Source organism: Dermacentor albipictus, chromosome 5 (genome assembly GCF_038994185.2).
Source record: "Dermacentor albipictus isolate Rhodes 1998 colony chromosome 5, USDA_Dalb.pri_finalv2, whole genome shotgun sequence".
In the NCBI taxonomy this organism is placed as follows: domain Eukaryota; kingdom Metazoa; phylum Arthropoda; class Arachnida; order Ixodida; family Ixodidae; genus Dermacentor; species Dermacentor albipictus.
Genome location: NC_091825.1, coordinates 46,815,014 through 46,833,832, shown reverse-complemented (window position 1 = coordinate 46,833,832; position 18,819 = coordinate 46,815,014). Strand labels below are relative to the sequence as shown.

Here is an 18,819-nt window from a genome sequence, read left to right as displayed (position 1 = left end):
AAACATTAGCACGGCGTTTGCGACGTTTGAATTTGGCGCCTTTTCCCGCGCATGCCATTAGCTCCGGCCGGTGCACTGCGTTACTGCGCCAAAGAAAGTAGTTCATCAAAAAGAAGTGAAGCAAAAAACTTTTATACACTTCCAAAGTGCTACAATTTTTCTGTAATAACATGACATCACAGACTTTGTTATCAAATGGTACAATTTATGATAATATAAGCGTGTATTTGTATGAGTGTACATGTATGATTGCGCGTTTGCGCTGTTGAGGCTTGTAGCATTCCGGCGTGATCGTGCATGGCGGATGTGTGAAAACTTCCTGCGTTTTCTGCGTTCTTTGTGTGCTTCGCTGTGACATCTTTGGAATGTTCCTGCGTGTTGCTCGCTTTTTATGGGCTTGTTGCCTCGAAGATCGCCATGATCGCCTCCGACTCAGCGACATCAAAGGTGAGTTAGTGTTTCGAATTCCCCTTGTGGGAATTTCAGCGCCTGTGCGCGTTTTCCGTGCGCCTCTTTTCTAGTTTTCATTCCTAGCACTATCCTTCCGTTGCCAGAATTGGTTGTACCGCACTAGGTTCGTGGTATATAACATGGAGCTTTGTCCTGGTTTAACTTTACACTCCGCTTGTGGTGACGTAAGGCAGCTATGTGGTGCCAGCTAAAACAGGGCATGTTGTACGCCATGATTTCTGATACGGTATTCGAGCACCGATTGAGTTAGCCTTATTAATGAGCGCAAAACAATGCGACGTGAAACCATCCGATCTGTACTGTAATCGGAAGATATTTCGTTTGCGCCACGCTAGTACAAGACGTGGGAGCGAGCTTGTAGCGGCGTGGGGCGGTGGGATCGGCGAAAGTGTATTCTGTTGCGCTGAATTCCCTTCAGGAACGAGTGACTAGGCTGCTATCTGACACGCCGTGCGGCCGATGTTCGCGCGATCGGAAAACACAGAGGAGGCTGTCGCGCAATAATAATAAAGAATTTGAAGGGTGTACATGTGATTCTATGCGATACGTGAGATACAATAGAGGGGGATGCCACAGAGTGCTGCGAAATCATCGAGTTATACGCCTTGCTAACCGCGTGTGTTTTGTTTTCCACCAGTTCGCGCGCATTCAGCTTTCTTTTTTCATCTTCGTTCGACGCCATCGAGTGCTTCGCCCCAAACGGCTTCGCGTAGGCGCTCTTAGCATTCACGGAAAGGCAGATTTCATGTCACTCCAGGTCCTACAACATTCAAAATAACGTAATTTCGTGAAATTGCAGCTTTTCGCACTTCAGTAAGTGATTGATTTAACAAAACTTTAAAATCAGTAGAGGAACGAGATGCCTGGCATATCTGCTTTGTCGTCCCACTGGGTTTCGAGGCGGCATGTATACGTTATCGGCAACATAACCATCAATAATTAGCATTGTTTCTTGTGACCATAGAAGTAGCTAGTTATGTCGAAAAGCTATTTTTGCTTGGAATCCGAGCACTAAATAGTGAACAGATTGAAAGGGGAGCGCATAGTTGTGAACTAAATGACAACGCTTTGCGACAAGCTTGGAATAATGCATTGTCGAAAGAGCAGTTCTGTGAAATTCTTTCTTTGAGAGTAAGCAAAACTTCAGTAGCATCAGGTAGACGGGGAGTAAAAGAATGCAACACTGTGGTTTTATATGAAGGAGCATCCTTTAATATGTGGCCATAACAGTTCAGTAGATGCATGGAAATAATTTTTAAAATAATAGAGGAATGTGAAATAAATTATTTGACAAGCTCACACTGCCATTGGCAAGAGCGGCCACACTTTAGTGTATTCAATGACTAGTCATTTGTATCCGTCTATTTATGTCAGCCTAATGGTCCATGTAGCTCTTTTGATTGTTGATTTTGCTGCATTGTGGCTTCACATTTTAATACTGACATCTTTTTTCAGATTCAAAATGAGCTGAGAGACACCCAAGCTGGAATGCTAAAGGTGAATTCTTTGGCCATCCATTCTGTAACGTCACCATGATCAAATACAGTGATGCCGTGAAAATGTATTGCAGGAAGCAGAAAAAACAACATTGCTGATGCAACTGCAAGGCATTTGCTCCAGTGATCAATTGGTGCAGAGTGCCTTCATTAGGAGACATGGTGCCTTTAAGCACTCAGCTGAAAGACTGCAACTGCACCGGGACTGGGAGTGAATTTCAGTGTCACTTGTGAACATATTAAAGATAGAATGTGCCTTCTTCAGGGTATATGCCTGATATGGGAGGGGTGTTCAGAAACAGTGTGGACATTAGTGGTCTACGTGAGTGCACATCTTCCTAGTTTTACCTATGTCATGCAGCAGTGCACTGCTAAAGGTATCAAACCAGAGCAGCAGCACCCTTTGAGAAAGTTGGCTGAAGAACGAGCAGTGATCAAAGCTTTCTGCATTTCAAGGGCCAAATTCCAGAAAGATTGATGCCGAGCTGGACGGTGTGAAGTGCCGGTCACCACATACTGTAGCCAGCATGGCATGAATCTCCTTGGCATTATGCCTCGTTAGGATACAGAAATTGCATCACTGCTCATAAAAAAAAAAATTGGAAATTGGGAGGTTGAGGGGAAGTGGCAGGGCTCCCCTCTGGAGTAGCCAGTGCATGCCCATTGCTATACTGATAATCCTACCTTAATGAGAACCAGTGATGCATGTTAACCTATTATGCAGCTAAGTGCATTCCTTGTTTTGTATTAAGGGGACACTAATGACACCTTAAATGAATTTAAAATAAAGCATCGTTTTAAATATCTACTTCTGTAAATTTCTTGGTAATTGCTTGATTATTAGAGGAAATAAAGCTCAGCGTTCAATTTTCTGAGTATCGCCCCAAAATCTTCATGCTGACATCTCATTGTCACATCGTGGATTTCAAGTATTTTTACAAACTTGGGTTGTATTGTTTCAGTAAAAGTTCCTGACGGTTCTTATTTTAAGTTTTTGGAATACAATGAAGAACATCTTTATTTGTAAAAAAAAATTGCTGCACCTGAACAGACATCAAAATCCATGACGTCACAGCAAGCGGGTGTGGTAACTTCAAGGCAGCACTGCCACCAATCTTTCCTCTTGCTGCTTTTACAATTTACTCACCCTCTTGTCATGGTACGAGTGAATCTCTTGAATTGTAGGAAGGTCATTTACAGATACATCTAAAATAATTTTTCTCTTTAGTGCTTTCTTGCCATAGTTGCTTAGGGGTGTTGGCACAGCGCCGCTAAGCACGAGGTCACATGATCAAACAACCGCATTTTGATGGAGGTGAAATACAAAACTGCCCATGTACCTTGCAGCCTGATTTGGTAAAAATTAATCCAGAGTTCCCCACTATGGCGTGCTTAAAGCCTGTTTCACATGCAAGCGAAAATGCTTGCAAATCCTGCCGCCGCGCCGCAGAAATCAGTTTCCACGGTGGGAGCGGCAAAGTTCGGGCAAGTTGGAATTTCATCGCAGCGGCAGAGCGGCAGCACTGCTTCCGAACGACCCACCTCGACACGTGACCAGCGGAGGATTAGTGCTGGAAAGCCTGCGCATAGGATGATGTTTATTTACTTGGTACACGTGGTACAGGCAACATGCCAAGAGAGCTTTTCAACGAATTGTTAAATTGCTAAGCGCAGGATATGTATTTATAAAATAAAAATTTGAGAGGCAGAGACAAAGCTATGTTTATGTTGGTAGTCGCAAACTACCGAAACTGGCTGAAAGTCCTGTGTTTTATGCCAGCAACATTGCTATTCGCAGCAGCGGAAAATGCGCGGCGGCAATGCATATGAAACGAAACTTTGCGATAAGCTTTGCAGCGCCGCGTCGCTGTTCGCTCTATTCGCTGAATCGCATGTGAAACAAGCTTAAACATCAGATTGTCGTTTTGGCTCTTAAAACGCCAAAATTTAATTAATTTAATTTTACTTTAGTGCTCCTTTAAGCGGTAGAATTCATGATCTCTGCAAAAACTCATGCTCAAAGTATTTTCCGTAAAGATTAAATAAACAGTAGATATAAGTGTCTATTTATATTTTGAATTCTGTGATACGTGATGACTATTAGTGGTACGAGACAGAATTGTAATACAATGTGTGACGGCACGATGATGCACATCGAGGAAATGACCGAGTCTCCCTAGAGGTCCTTGACATGGACATCAACTGACTGTCCACAAACTTCTGAGTTCACTCCGTGATCTTGTGCAGCCTGTGCTTTGCGAGTAGATTAATTTAATTGAGGTTTAATTTAATTAATTTAATTTACTGTCCTTGCGGCTTATGTACATTTCATACAGTGGAGTGGAATCTCGCATTACTTCTGGAGCACAGCAAGCGAACGTGATGTGTAGTGGTAATCTTAGTAATGATCGACAATCATGTCCCACTTCGAGCTCCTAATGCTGCTTGCCAACACAAGCAGCAGCATCTGCTCAAGATAGCGTGAAAGAGATTCATTGAAAAGTGGCATATGCCCAGGGTCACATACCCAGTCACCCAAGCTGTTCCAACGGTTGGTATTGAACTCTTCCCTCAACATAGCAGCCCAATCTCCCCATTAGACCATGGCTACATATTCACACAAATGGATGGGACAATCGAGACAAACACCTGAAAATATGAAGTATCCCAAGAATGGTAATCACAATAAATAGTACTAGATGTGCATTAGCGCAAGCTCTTGGGCCAGTTGGTGCATGACGAACTTGAAAAGGGGGGGTACCAGCAAAACAAAGGACGCGCACACATGGAAAAGGCGTTAGACAGGGACGAACGCTGGTCTGTCCCAATGTCCGTCCATGTCTAATGCCGTTTCCTTGTGTGCGTGTCATTTGTGTTTCGCTGGTGCTCCCCTTTTTCAAGTACTAGATGTTTGGATACGTTGGTTTATTTTTCTTGATTGTGCTGGATTGTTTTTCTGAAACATGGGGCATCCAGACAGCATCAGAAGCTTGTAAGAAGTCAAGTTTAGCATTTTAGATTTGCAACAGGTACTTTTGTAATTGATTTGCAGTAGGGCTGTTGTGTGAATGTACTTGAAAGGCTTAAAACTGTTTTGCTAACATTTACTTAAACATGCAGGTTCACATACGCTGTAAGAGTGCACATTGAGAAGGTTATCCTGGCCCAGCTTACCATGGCCTGCCATGGTGGACCAGGAAAGTTTGCAAGGGCCTTGCTTCACCATGTGTTCACAGAGGAGGAGCTCATGGGCCATTTGGGCTTTGGAAATAACACCAAGGGGCAACAGAGGCTCTTGACCCCATCAGGGTCAGTGCTGTTATAGGCAAGTACCATATACCCTTTCCGGTTGCATTTTTACATTCACATTTCTTTTCTAAATTTATGAACTTGCCATTGGCATGACAAACGACTTTCATGTAGCCTGTGTGTGCAGTTGTGTGCTACAATAGCCTGCCACTTGGAATGACTGTTCATATGATCTTAAAAGCCTAATACCGCCATACTCAAATGCTTCTAAAATTTAAAAGCTGCCTTCACTGCCGAAAGTTTTTAGCATCTCCACCAAATAAAATGAGCTGTATTTGTGCATTAGCAGTGCTACTTGGCTGTCATTGCAAGGAATAGTTGTCTGTGAAGCACGCTCCAAATCTGTTGGCATGGAGGACATGGTTAAGTAGCCTGAAAGTGTTAATACACGAATTGCGGAGAAGCTATGCTCAAGTGTGGTTACTGCTCAGCTCGAGCAGGAGCACGTTCACCAAATTGCAGAAATCAAAACAGCTCTCCAGGTTCTGAGATGTGAAACAGTAGTTTCACCAATTTTAACAGACCACATCAAATCAAAGTTGCTCCTATCTTGAAGCAGGTCCATGTGATCCGAGACAGCAACCTTTCAGCGGAGGGAACCTGAGGGTTGTGGCAATTTTCTTTTGGTAGTTTCAATCAAAGAAACAACAGGGACCGAGTTGCCAGCTTCACAGTCAACAGTACTATGTTTAGTGGATGCTTACTTATTCTAAGCACCTAACCTATGACTCGTATTTATTAACATGCACTGTATCACTTTGTATTCTAAGATAAGAAAAAAATATTTATGTGGCTTTTCCCCATATACTTCAATGAATGGAGAATAGGCTCTTGGGGCCTTATGTATAAAGCTTCTTACAGACCATCGGACATGTCCACTACTCCCATTCTGAAATTGTTAGAATTGTTTCCTGCTTCCTTACTTCACCTACCTGTTAACATGGTTATGAACCATTGCCAAGTAGATTATGGGCTTAAATTTATCAAAAAGATGAATGGGCTTTTCTGTCGCTCTTGTTTAGCCCGTTGAGGATCACATTTTGGGGAGAAATATGCCTCTAATTTAGAAGTTATATATCTTTTGTAGTGTGCACATACTCAAAACTTTCGACTTGAATAGTGTGCTATTCAATTTAGTCTTTGAATGGTCACTATTTGTAAATGTGAGTATTATTCTAATATTTCGAAACACCAATAAAACATGAGATTTGAGCCAAAGTACGGTAAATTTTCACCTCCAATAACATAGTATAGACGTAAAACGTAAGAACTTGTAAGAATAGCAGACCAGGCTACGTTACTAAAGTAGCTGCACTTTAGAGGCTGCACAGCAATCATTCATGCTTACTGAAGAGTCCTGTGCATGTGAAGAAACTTTTTGCTGCTCCATTTGTGCCTTTAATAAACAGCTCTTCATAACATAACAATGACAGAAACTTGCTAACTTTAAGAATACTAGTATGTGAACCTCATCTTACATTAATTGTGATATCAGCTGTTCATTATTCAGAAGCTATCCAATATTTGATTTGCTTCTGGCATTATTCGGTTCAGTCTCAAAAATCACTTTTCGCGCATCCTTAATATTGTTATTGCAGATTTCAGTTCTTCAGGGCGACTTTCCGAGAAGATAAACTGGTAAATAATTTTTTAAAATAACAATAAAGTGGCAATACCATTTCAGTATTTGCAGTTTTACATGTTTTAATGTTTTATGCAGGATAAAGCAGCATAATTTTTTCTGTAATGAAACTTACGGAAACTTGTGGCAGCACTCCCAAATTAGTGCAATGACAGACACCAAGGAGCTAAGTGAAAAATCAGTTTGGGAGAAACCCAAGGAGCGACAGCACTATAAGAATATTTTCTAGAAGTCTCAGAAGGTTGCAGCACCTCCAGTGGGAGTCTAGGCAACACTTTGTTCTGAAAAGGCAAATTTTTTCAGAACGTTCCATCATAGTGACAGATGTATGGCAGTGAACCCTAAAAGGGTTAAAGAAGTCAGTCCTATGGCATATGGCTCTTAAAAGACAGCATTTCTTCGTATCTGTCACATTCTGCATGTGTCATGCTAAGCAGTTTGGCGCACAACTACACGGAATCCTCATTATAACAGTAATTCAGTCGTTGAGGAAGAAAACATACTTCGCTGTAAGCAGTGTCTTCTTTAATGTGGAAAGTCCTAAGTCATTGTAAGGCGAGAAGTACGTTCCGATTGCATGTGAACTCAGGAAACCTAACATCAAATGAAGCTACACTCAATTATAGTGACATGACACTATTGTATTTGGAGCATGGAAAAGTACAGTGAAGTGCTGCACATTTTAATTATGAAACTTACAAGAAATAATTTTAGTTGTCAGTTCAGGTTCATTTATGAACGACATGAATTTTTTTCACCATTTTGTTTATCAGCAAGCAAAGTTCACATCTTTGACATTGAAGATATTCATAAAGTTATATTGCTACAGTGTTTTGTTCCTCTTTGCCCTTTCCTGCATTTGACACTTAGTGGAGTCCTGTGCCACACTAAATAAATTTAAATGGTCATGCTGTAAAGCTGTACCGATGGAAAATAAAGCAACACAAATACATAAATCAATTTCATTGTAACAAGGGCATATTGCATGCCATTCTTTTGCATGTGGAAGTTGCTTTTTAAAACTTATTCTGGCTTGTTTTTGCAGGCTTCACGTGTCGCAAATTTCCTGGTACCAACATGCCCTATGTAAAGAACTCTGGCCTCGCTTCTCGCATGGGACCCTGCCCCTGAAGCAACTGCCCCTGCCCCTTCACCTCTGAAGAGCCCAAGTTGGACAGCTCAAACCAAAACACAAGTGTTGTGCTTTTGTAACTCTCGACATTTTTATGTTTTATGTTAGTCTCCTGAAGGGCCCAATTTGGATTTCTCAAATGAGCATACAAATGTTGTGCCTTCCTATGCCTTGACATTTTTATGTTAATTTTATTTATGTTAATTATGCTAGTCTCCTGAGAAGCCCACATTGGATTGCTCAATCCAGAATACAAGTGCTGTGCTTTGTTATAGTTCACTACATTTTTATGTTAGTTTTTGATATGGTTCCAGTAAGGATAGTGTTTCCTTATTAATATATTTTTTAAGTAGCTTAAGTCATTTCATGCCAAACCACCCAACAATTTTCTCAAGAACTGTTCCATTATGGCAAACCATTTCAAGTTTGCTTGATTTTGAGTAGGTACAACGAGAAAATTTTTGAGAAAATTTGCTTTCATACATACTCTTAAGTAATTCCAGGGCAACCAACCAGCGTTTTTTTGGCCATCACAGATATAGTTGAAGCTCCGAACTCTTGCTCCCCATTTATTTTCCTTCACAAAAATTTTTTTGAATTTTGGCAAAAATTATTGTTCTTGCCCAGCTAAGCTAGAAGCCACTGATACACGTTTCTTCTGAAAGGGAAATTGTATGATCCAGATATTCAGGTGGTGTTCATGTCAAGAGACTGAAGTGGTGTGACTGCCAAAATTTGCAGTTTGAATTTTCTTCTAACGTAGGGAAATACAGAAGGCACAAAATGAATATAAAATCAGACTGCTTGACTTGGGATAGCAGCGAAATATTTCAAGCCTTGGAGGTTCAGTTTATCAGCTAAAAAAACTAACGTTGAAATTTTTTGCAAGCTTCGTGTTGAAGGTAAAAAATTAGCTTTGGTGGTTGGCACAAAAGTATGTCACCCATCATTACACAGCCGTACATGTCTGCTATGCATGTGACATGAAACAAAAAGTGATTATTCTTTAAGTGCGATAAGGTATTTTTTATAATGTTCCTTTGTGGATCACACATACAGCATAAATATAGCATAAATATATGAAGCCATGTCATCTAGCAAGGAAAGGGTGTTAATATATTAGCCACAAGAACTACTCAACAAACTGACTTGCCTTTTTTTATCATTACGAAGGCAGGTGACGTCAAGCGCTGCTGCTGCAGTCTCAGCTCGTATTTTTTTAACATGAACGCAAAAAGTGGTCGCCAACGGTGTCTGACCACATCAGACTGAACATGGCACATATGGCTTTTATAGATGAGCATGTTCCAGCTCTGAAACAGTGGTAGCAAACAACACCACAAGAATTTGTTCATACTCATGTAGGTTTTCAGTCTTAATTATGAAGGTGTTTTCTACTTGCATCATCATTGGGCTTCAGGGAGCAGGGCACAAAGTGTCCTGCTCCCTCTATGTTGCATTGCAATGCGACATGCCCTTTAGGATGCTTTGTATGAACAATATCAGTGCTCTTTATAGATTTACTGTCTACATAATAGCTGATATTTCTTTTTCTAAACTGCATGAAACATATCTTTTAGCACTGCAGGATTCCCTCACATATTTATTACGTACGAGGTCTGTTAGAAAAGTATTCGACCTTTTTTTGCGAACACGTGATGAATATGAAACAAGCGCGTTTTCATCAGCCACCCTTGAACCTTTGTGCGCATGCATGAATTTTTTCCCACCTGCCAATAGCGTGAATTGCTGGGACGCAGCGTTTGAATGAGGTAGTATGGTGCTCTCGTCGGTTTTTTATCGCAAGCAAAATGGCAGAGCGACTGGAGCAGTGCTACTGCATCAAAATTTTGACAGAAACTGGGCGACAGCCAAGTGGAAACCATCTGGAAGATTCAGAGTGCTTTCGGTGACTGTGCTATGAGCAGCACACAGATTATGGAGTGGTACAACCAGTTTAAAGAAGGCCACACATCGGTGGAGAGCGAGCCACGCTCCAGTCGGCCATCAACATGCCGAAATGACCAGGTCATTGCCGAAGTGAACCCCGTGGTGATGCGGGACCGTCGTGTAACTATCCAAGAAATTGCGGAAGAGGTGGGCATCAGCACATTTTATCCACATTCCATTATCACCGAAGATTTGGCCGTGAAGAGAGTTGCGCCAAAATTCGTTCACAAGCTGCTCATGGTGGAGCAAAAGCAACTTTGTGTTGAAGTCTCGCAGACATGCTGGATTCCACAAACAGTGACCCCAACTTCATGAACACCATAATCACTTGTGACAAGTCTTGGTTGTATGTTTACGACCTGGAAACCAAATCCCAGTCGTTACAGTGGAAGCATTCCACGTCACCAACCAAAGACTGCTAAGTGTGCAGCAACGTGAAAGTGTTGCTGACTGCTTTCTTTGACTCCCGCAGTGTGGTACACCACGGATACACACCACAGGGTCAAACAATCACTAAAGACTACTACAGGGATGTCCTCCATGGCCTATGTGATGCTGTATGGAGCAAGATACCGAAGTTGTCAACAGGAAATCGGCACATCCTTCAAGACAATGTTTTTCTCGCACTTGATTCAGACTTTTTTGGCGAAAAACCAGACTCCTGTAGTTCGACAGGCTCCTTGCTCTCCTGATATGGCGGCGTGCAGCTTCTGGCCGTTTCCCAAAATCAAGGGGCCATTGAAACAAGCATGATTTCAGACAAGAGAAGACATTATGGCTGCAACGACAGCTGAGCTAAAGTCCATTTGGAAAGAAGCCTTCTCGGAATGCTTCTAACAACGGCAGCACCGCTGGGAGAAGTGGCTGGATTCCCAAGGAGACTACTTTGAGGGTGATTAGGTTTCCAACACTTCAGTTATGCCAGTTTTTTTCTTCAGCCAAAGGTCGGATACTCTTCTAACAGACCTCGTATTGATATTTTATGTGCAATGGCTGTATGGTTTACCTGGCCCACACCAAACACAAACCTCGTTGCATTAGAGCATGTGTCCCTTAGCAATAAAATGCAGACCCTAACACCGCTTATCTGTCATCTGTGCATACGAAGCCAGCTTTGTCGTCTGCATTCCCGGCCAGCAAGCTGTGCGCACATCAGAGAAAAGTCGGTGCTGACAAAATTTCAAAAAGGAATTTCTCGCTTTTAAAAATGACTTTTTTAACTTCACACATGCATAGCAGACATGTAGAGCTATCCAATAATGTATCACATTTTTTCGCCAACTACGAAGGCTGTTTTTTCCTTGAACATGAAGCTTCTTGCAAAAGATTAGAATTTTTTTTTTTTACAGGCGATCAGCTGAACCTTCAGAGCTTCATATATTTTTCTGCTATACTATGTCACTTGGGCTACCATTCTGTATTTAATTTCTGTCCTGTGAATTTTTTCTTACGAAAAAAAAACTAACGGATTGCAATTTGACTCATTTTTGCCGGTGCCAAAAGCAATTGAAGTATGCAAATATTTGAAAAATTGGCTATTTTGGCAGTTGCATCACTTCACCATATTTCCACGCACACCATTTGAAGGCCTCGATCAATACAATGTGCATTTGAAAAAAAAGTATTTGAAGCATATGAAAAAAAAAATGAAAAGCTAGAGGACATTTGATGCCTCTAGCTCAGCTGAACAGGAAAACTAAACTGTCACCTAAAATGCTACAAAATATCTGGCAGAAATAAATAAAAGTGGGTAACAAGCTTTGAACTCTAGTAAACATATGGCAATGTTTCAGATTTATGTGCGGTGTGAAAAAAATGCTTGTCGATTCGGCATGGAATTGCATACCTGCAAGTGCATCTGTGCCATTTCCAGAGTTCAGTAAGAACGGCATTTTACATAACTTTGTAAAAATGGTTTATTGCTATCTAAAATACATGAGTAAAATTATTAGGTATAAGTCGGCTTAAATTTAATATGCAACAAAACATCTCCAGTAATGGCATTGATGTGCCTTTCATGTTTGCATAAAACCATATCTTCTGAATTCTTTCGTTATTTTTTGTGGCAGCGAATAAAATTGAAATGGAACTCGCACAAGGAGTAACTTTGCTGTATTCCAGCACATCACTAATAGCTGTCTTTGTTTCATATGAAAATCTGAAGCAGTCAATATGAATAAGTCGCTTGATATGGAATTACCTGCGCAGCAACGTTATCATGGCAGAAAACACAACTGGATCATGCAACAGCAATGCGGCATAATAAACTGCTCCCATAGGCATCACTTATTGTGATTGCCATGTTTCAAAAGTATGTAAGGTTTACTGAAATTGGCACACACCATTCAACCAACAAATAAGGATTGTACAGTGATCCTTTTTCAGTTTTACAGATATTTAAGTTGTCTGCCAGGTAGCATAATTCTTGTTCTTGAGCTGGATTATTCAGAGGTGGACATTACTAGCACAAGAAATGGAAACATTAAACTGATTGTCATAAATTTATTAATTCACTTATAACATCACAGCACATATTTCAGTTTGCAAATTGTAGCCAGTGAGTTTGCAAGACATTCACTTGAAATTAATTTCCAGGATGACACCAGTTTCGATATTTTTCCATAAATGTGAGAGAAATACAAGGGCATTCCGGTTACTTTTGTACTTCGATGCATAGCAGTGCATTTCTACAGCCAGTTTGATGGCATGTGTCTCGTTACTGGTGTCATTCTGGAAATTCATTCTAAGTGCATACACCTTGTAAAATTACCGGCTACAATTCGTAAAAACTTTATTAGGAACTGAGTTTTTGTTAATCAGCTGACTATGGTGTCTTGTTTCTCATGCAAGTAATGTTTGGCACTCTGTATCTAGAATTATGTTAGCTGCAACAGTCAGTCTTCAATAAGTTCCATGAAACTTAAAGATAACCACCCTGCATATCAGGTTTCAGTTGAGTGCTGTGGGCACAAGCAAATTGTGCTATGGTTATAGTACCACTGGCTACCTAATAGAGAAAGCAAGTACCTTTTTTGAGTGTTCTTATTTACAGTCATGTCAGTCTGCTTGTACATTTATTTATTTAGGCATTTATTTTTTAAAATTTATTTCTTTTGGGAAATGTGTTTTACTTGAGAGCCACACTGACTACATCTTCAGTATTCAATTTTGTTATGGTGTCAAGCTGCAGGAAGTTTGTACTGTGCGATAGTTTTTAAGAAGTTTCTGATCTCAAACTACAAAGGGTTGTACATGTACAGAGATGTTTGGTTACAAATAAACAGTTCACCTAGAAAAATGGTTTTTGTCTGCATCAGTTCAGCACTCTTGATTTTTAGGAGGACCATTCACTCTGACAATAGAAAAAAGTGGCATAACAGTACTGCTAGCAGTTTTATAATATGGTTTATTACAGGCAATCTAGGAGCATGCTTTTGAGCCCAGGGTGACAGAGGTCTGCAGTACAAAATGCCTGTATTTAAATTTTATCCTTATCCTCTCACAGCAGACATGCCACCGTGACATCAAAGGTAATTATATGCAACATAGCTCAGCAGTATTTTAAGGTAAGTGCAGGTTTAAACTGCTAAATACCCAGTGGGGCATAAAGAGCTTTCAACGTAATTTGTGTTGATGTTCAACAGATCTGCAACAATGCTTCCATGGGCTTTCAATATTGACGAACTACACATTTCAACAATACCTCCATGGGCTTTCAATTTTGAGGCTCAACACATCTGCAACAATGCTTCAATGGGCTGTCAACATTGACAAACAACACATTTCAACAATACCTCAATGGGCTTTCAATTTTGAGGCTCAACACATTTGCAACAATGCTTCAATGGGCTGTCAACATTGACAAACAACACATTTCAACAATACCTCAATGGGCTTTCAATTTTGAGCTTCAACAATGCTTCAATGGGCTTTCAACATTGACAAACTACACATTTCAACAATACCTCAATGGGCTTTCAACATTGACAAACAACACATCTTCAACACTGCTTCAATGGGCTTTCAAGAGTGAAATGCACCATCGTTTCAACGATATGCCAACGATCTTTCAAATTGAGAGGCCACAATGATGTTTCGACAAAATGTCGCGGGCCAATTATCAACACTTGTCAACAATTTCCTCAATGATGTTTCAACAATTCGCCAATGATCTTTCAAGGTCATTTGTTGACGTTGACCAATGATATTTCAATAACCTTTCAACAATTTTTTTTGTAAGGGAGGTATTAGCGAACATTGTTTAACTGCGCGAGCAAACGAACCACAAAGACAGCGAGGGACAAGGACGGGCGCAGACTTGCAACTAAAGTTTATTCCACAAGGTACACATATAAATACACACCCGACATACATCACTGCGCGTGCGCGAAAAAAGGGGAAGGTAAAAGAAAAGTAAAACCTTGTATATGCGAAACGCTACCTACCTACGCTCGTCAATAAACCTAATCTCACTGGTATGTAAATAAACTGAGGTGTCACTGACACATTGTTGTCCCTTCTTTTTATTATGGTACGCCTCGAGTAGCTCTCTGGCTCGGCTATCTCGGCAGCGGCACAAAATCTTTGTTTCCTTCATGATCGGCTTGCACGTGCACGCCAGGCAGGTGCCCATTCGTTTTATTTCTAATAGATAATTCGTGCTCACGCAAGCGCACATTCACACACCTTCCTGTTTGGCCAATGTAAACTTTGCCGCATGATAGAGGTATCTGGTATACTACTCCAACACTGCAAGCTACGTGGGAAATGGAGTGCTTAGTTCCGCACCCTTGGAAGTTATTTTTACTTCTTTCTATGCGCGAGCATAGCCCAGCGAGCTTGCCGGGAGCCGAGAACGCTACCTCAACTCCATACCGTTTCACAACCTTCTTTAAATTGTGGGAAGTCTTGTGAACATAAGGTACAACTGTCCGTTTCTTATTTTTGCGCTCCCTTGTGTCTTGAGCAACATTGCCTTCCGTCTTTGTCTTCTTAAGCACTGCCTCCACTACTGCTGAAATGACTGATTGCGGGAAACCGGCTTCTTCCAGCCTTACAATCTGCTTGTCAAAGCTTTCCTGTATTTTGTGCGTGCAGGACTTCCTTAAGGCTGATAAGATGCACTGGGTGGCTATTGCCCGCTTTACCGTTTTTGAATGAGCCGAATCGTAGGGCAACAATTTCTTTTGGGATCTTGGGTTATATTTCCAGCACACATGGTCGTCACAGAAGCTTATAGCGTTGTCTAAAAACTGAATATTATCCTTTGTTAGCTCATGGGTGAATGTTAAACCTTTGCCAAGGCGCTGAAAAATGTGTAGTACACCTGCGATGGCGTCGTCATATGTGTAGCTGGCTTGCTTTTTTAAAAGTACAAGAAAATCGTCAACATAACGGAACGCGGTAACAACCAGGTCACGATCGATCTCTTCGTTTACCGCTCTGTCAAATTCCGATAAGTAAATATTGCACAAAATTGGAGCAACGCAAGATCCTATACATATACCTTGTTTCTGTACGTAATAGTCTCCTTTAAACTGGATGAAGGTAGATTTTAGGTAAAACTCAAGCAACGCTAAAAACCTATTAACATTCAAGCCGGTAGAATTCCGAAAAGACACTTCGCCATTAACTTCAATACATTTCTGAACAGCCTGAAACAATGCAGCGTGAGGGATAGAATAAAACAAATCTTCTATGTCAATGGAAAAAGCATGGCCAATATCGTCACTCAACTCTATAAAGCTAGTAACAGCTTCCGAGTTCCTTGTTTCAAACGGGTCGTGCAATTTCAGGTGCGATAAACATTTCTGCAAAAACTTGCTTACTTCGTTCTGCCAAGATCCTCTTTCACTCACGATAGACCGGAAAGGGATATCGTCTTTGTGCGTCTTGGCCGTAAAAAACACGAACAAGCCATCACCTTTACTTTTGTTGACTGAGGTAGCCAGTTTGTTCAGTTCCATCTCCTTGCACATAGAAACGGCCTTCGCCTTTGTCCTTGCGGCTTTCACTGGCACAGGCTTGAAGTTCTTTTTCACAGCAGCCGTCGCCTTCTCGTCGAAAAGCCCCGACGGCATTACCACAAAGCCTCCTTCTTTATCCTGTTGTAGCAGTCTGAGGTCGTTCTGTCTAAAAAACCTGACGATTTCTGACGTTGGGTCCTTCCGCTTTGGCCTTTCTTCAGTCTTCTTGACTGTGTTGATTAGGCAGTCCACGCCATCCAACAAACACCTTTCTTGATCCTCTGCCTCCGCTTGCTTGGCCAGGCTCCGGTTTAGGGTCAACCATTCATGTGCTTCCAGTGTTTCCATGCTGTACTTAGGCCCTTTCTTGAGGGTGGACTTGAGGGTGTCTTTGTGGTTCGTTTGCTCGCGCAGTTAAACAATGTTCGCCAAATACCACACACGTGTAGCAATATTTTCCAAGCTATTTACCCACTCTGTACTCCTTTATTACGTAGTGCCTCTATGACTGCTGGTATCTCTACTGAATCAAATGCCTTTTCGTAGCCTATATAAGCCACGTAGAGAGGCTTATTGTACTCTGCGGATTTCGCGATAACCTGAGTTATGACATGGATGTGATCCATTGTAAGGTGTCTCTTCCTGAAGCCAGCCTGTTCCCTTGGTTGAGAAAATCCAGTGTTGCCCTTATTCTATTGGAGATTATTTTGGTAAATATTTTATATAATACTGGGAGCAAGCTAATGGTCCTATAATTTTTCAATTCTTTAACGTCTCCTTTTTTGTGGATTAGTATAATGTCTGCATTCTTCCAGTTTTCTGGGACCCTTGCAGTCGATAGACACTTCGTATAAAGAGCCGCCAGTTTTCCAAGCATTATGTCTCCTCCATCTTTGATTAGGTCGACTGTTATTCCACCTTCTCCTCCCGCTCTTCATCGTTTCATTCCTTGCAGGGCCCTTCTGACCTCATCGCTAGTTATAGGAGAGTTTCTGTATCCTGTTCATTACTGTTTCTAAGTGAGGTATCGTGTCTCCTCTGAGTACTAAATCGTACTCAGAGGAGACACGTACTACTCTTAGTACGTACTAAGAGTAGTACGTGTATCGTACTACTCTGAGTACTGTATACACTAAAAGATAATAATCTTTTAGTGTATACATCGTGGTTTACCCCAAGCCAGGTTTCTTTTTTACTGATTTCAGGCTGCGTTCATTTTTTACAGCTTCTTCAGTATTTCTCATGTTACAGTTTCGAATATCAGTAATTTTCGCCTTGTTGATCAGTTTTGACAGTTCCGCGAATTGCGTAACGCTGTGCGGCCGCCAGTCCCACACAACCGCGTAGAGCGCAGGGCTCTGCGATTCTAGACGTACTGCGCTCGCCGCGAAAGGTTAGATAAACACCCACATAAGCACAGCAGAGAATTGGCTATATGAGGCGGTTCGACCGATAACTGTAGAAGCGTCATTCAAAGCAAGTAATTGTTGTCCACTTCCGGCAGCGTTTTCTCTACTTCCTTTTTAAGTAAAAAGATGTTGATCCATAATGAATGAATAGAATTTATTGATAGGAAAGACAGAGAGGTCGACCTGAGCTAGTGCGCTCTAGTCTGCTACTCTGCACTGGGGAAGTGGGAAGGGGAGTGAAAGTATTGGGATGGATGATGATGATAAGAGAAGTGGTGAGTGCTTATGTACATGAGACAGTTGCCTCGCTAGAGCCGCTCGTCGAGCTTGGTGTCCTGCAGGAACTTCAACAATGCTTGATCCATAAATATTCTCATAAACGGTTAACTTTTTTTTATTATTCGACTTTCCTTGCAGTTTGGTTGTTGCCTTGGCTCTCTCCCTTAGTAGATCGCTTAATTTCTCAACTTCTTGCGATTTTTGTTTCGAGTTGCCAATTTTGCACGAAAAATGCTATACAATTAGGGAAAAACAGACGAGGTAACGGGCGACAGTCATCTTGCTTATGGGTTTAAGGGTTATTGCAGAGTTTCATGATGGACGCGCTTTCACATTATTTTATTTCCCACCTTATCTAACCCATATCACGTGTATATGGTTGCGGGCATCTGGCAGCCTAGCGGCGAGCCGTAATTCAAGGAAATAATGAAACAAAGGGAAAAGTTAAGCGCAATTGGCGTTTTCTCCGGCCGCAACTCGTTCCACGAGAGTACAGACCAGCTCAGTAACAGCTGCATCCCTTTCCTGGTCCCAGGATCAGCCTAAACAAAGAAGGTTGAACTAACAAAAGCAACAGATATGCACGTGATGGTTGAATAGATGGTGACAACTGAACGCATCTCGAGTTAATCGCACGGGTGCGGAATCTATGAGAGATGCCGATAACTACCGCCATCTAAAAGGAGTGAAAAAGGCAGCATAATGCTGACCGATTAATAGCTGCGAAGTCTCAACATTGATCTGGCGGCGCTTAGGAATGTGTGAAGAGTGGAGGCGTGGGTGGGGAGGGGGGGGGGGGTATGCCACTTGTTTTCTGGGGGGGGGGCCGTGCCCCCCCGGGCCCCCCCTGGGTACGTGCCTGAGGTAAGACAATAGGCAACATAATAAGAAGAGCTTGGCGGCGCAACGCACTGCCCCGTTCCATAGAGGACGCTTACAGCATCTACTCATCCGTCCAACCACGCTTCTCCGTGCGACAGAAGACGGCGCTGACATACATTCATTAATACTGATAGCCTTTGCAGGCTATTATAGGATCGGGGTGGTGACGCAACCAAGTTATCGGTTCGACCGATAACTGTAGAAGCGTCATTCAAAGCAAGTAATTGTTCTCCACTTCCGGAGAACAATTACTCCATTTGCTGACAAAAACAAGTCTGAAGGA

General features: G+C 41.7%; 1 protein-coding gene and 1 long non-coding RNA gene across 3 annotated transcripts in view; both read left to right on the top strand.

The window, feature by feature from the left end:
• LOC135899188 (uncharacterized) overlaps positions 1-18,819 on the top strand; it is a 122,491-nt gene that overhangs the window by 50,142 nt on the left and 53,530 nt on the right. The window lies entirely within an intron of this gene.
• On the top strand, positions 300-11,630 carry LOC135900478 (uncharacterized). The gene is made up of 4 exons (XR_010563875.2): positions 300-447; positions 1,927-1,968; positions 5,088-5,292; positions 7,964-11,630. It is a non-coding gene; the product is annotated as an uncharacterized lncRNA (long non-coding RNA).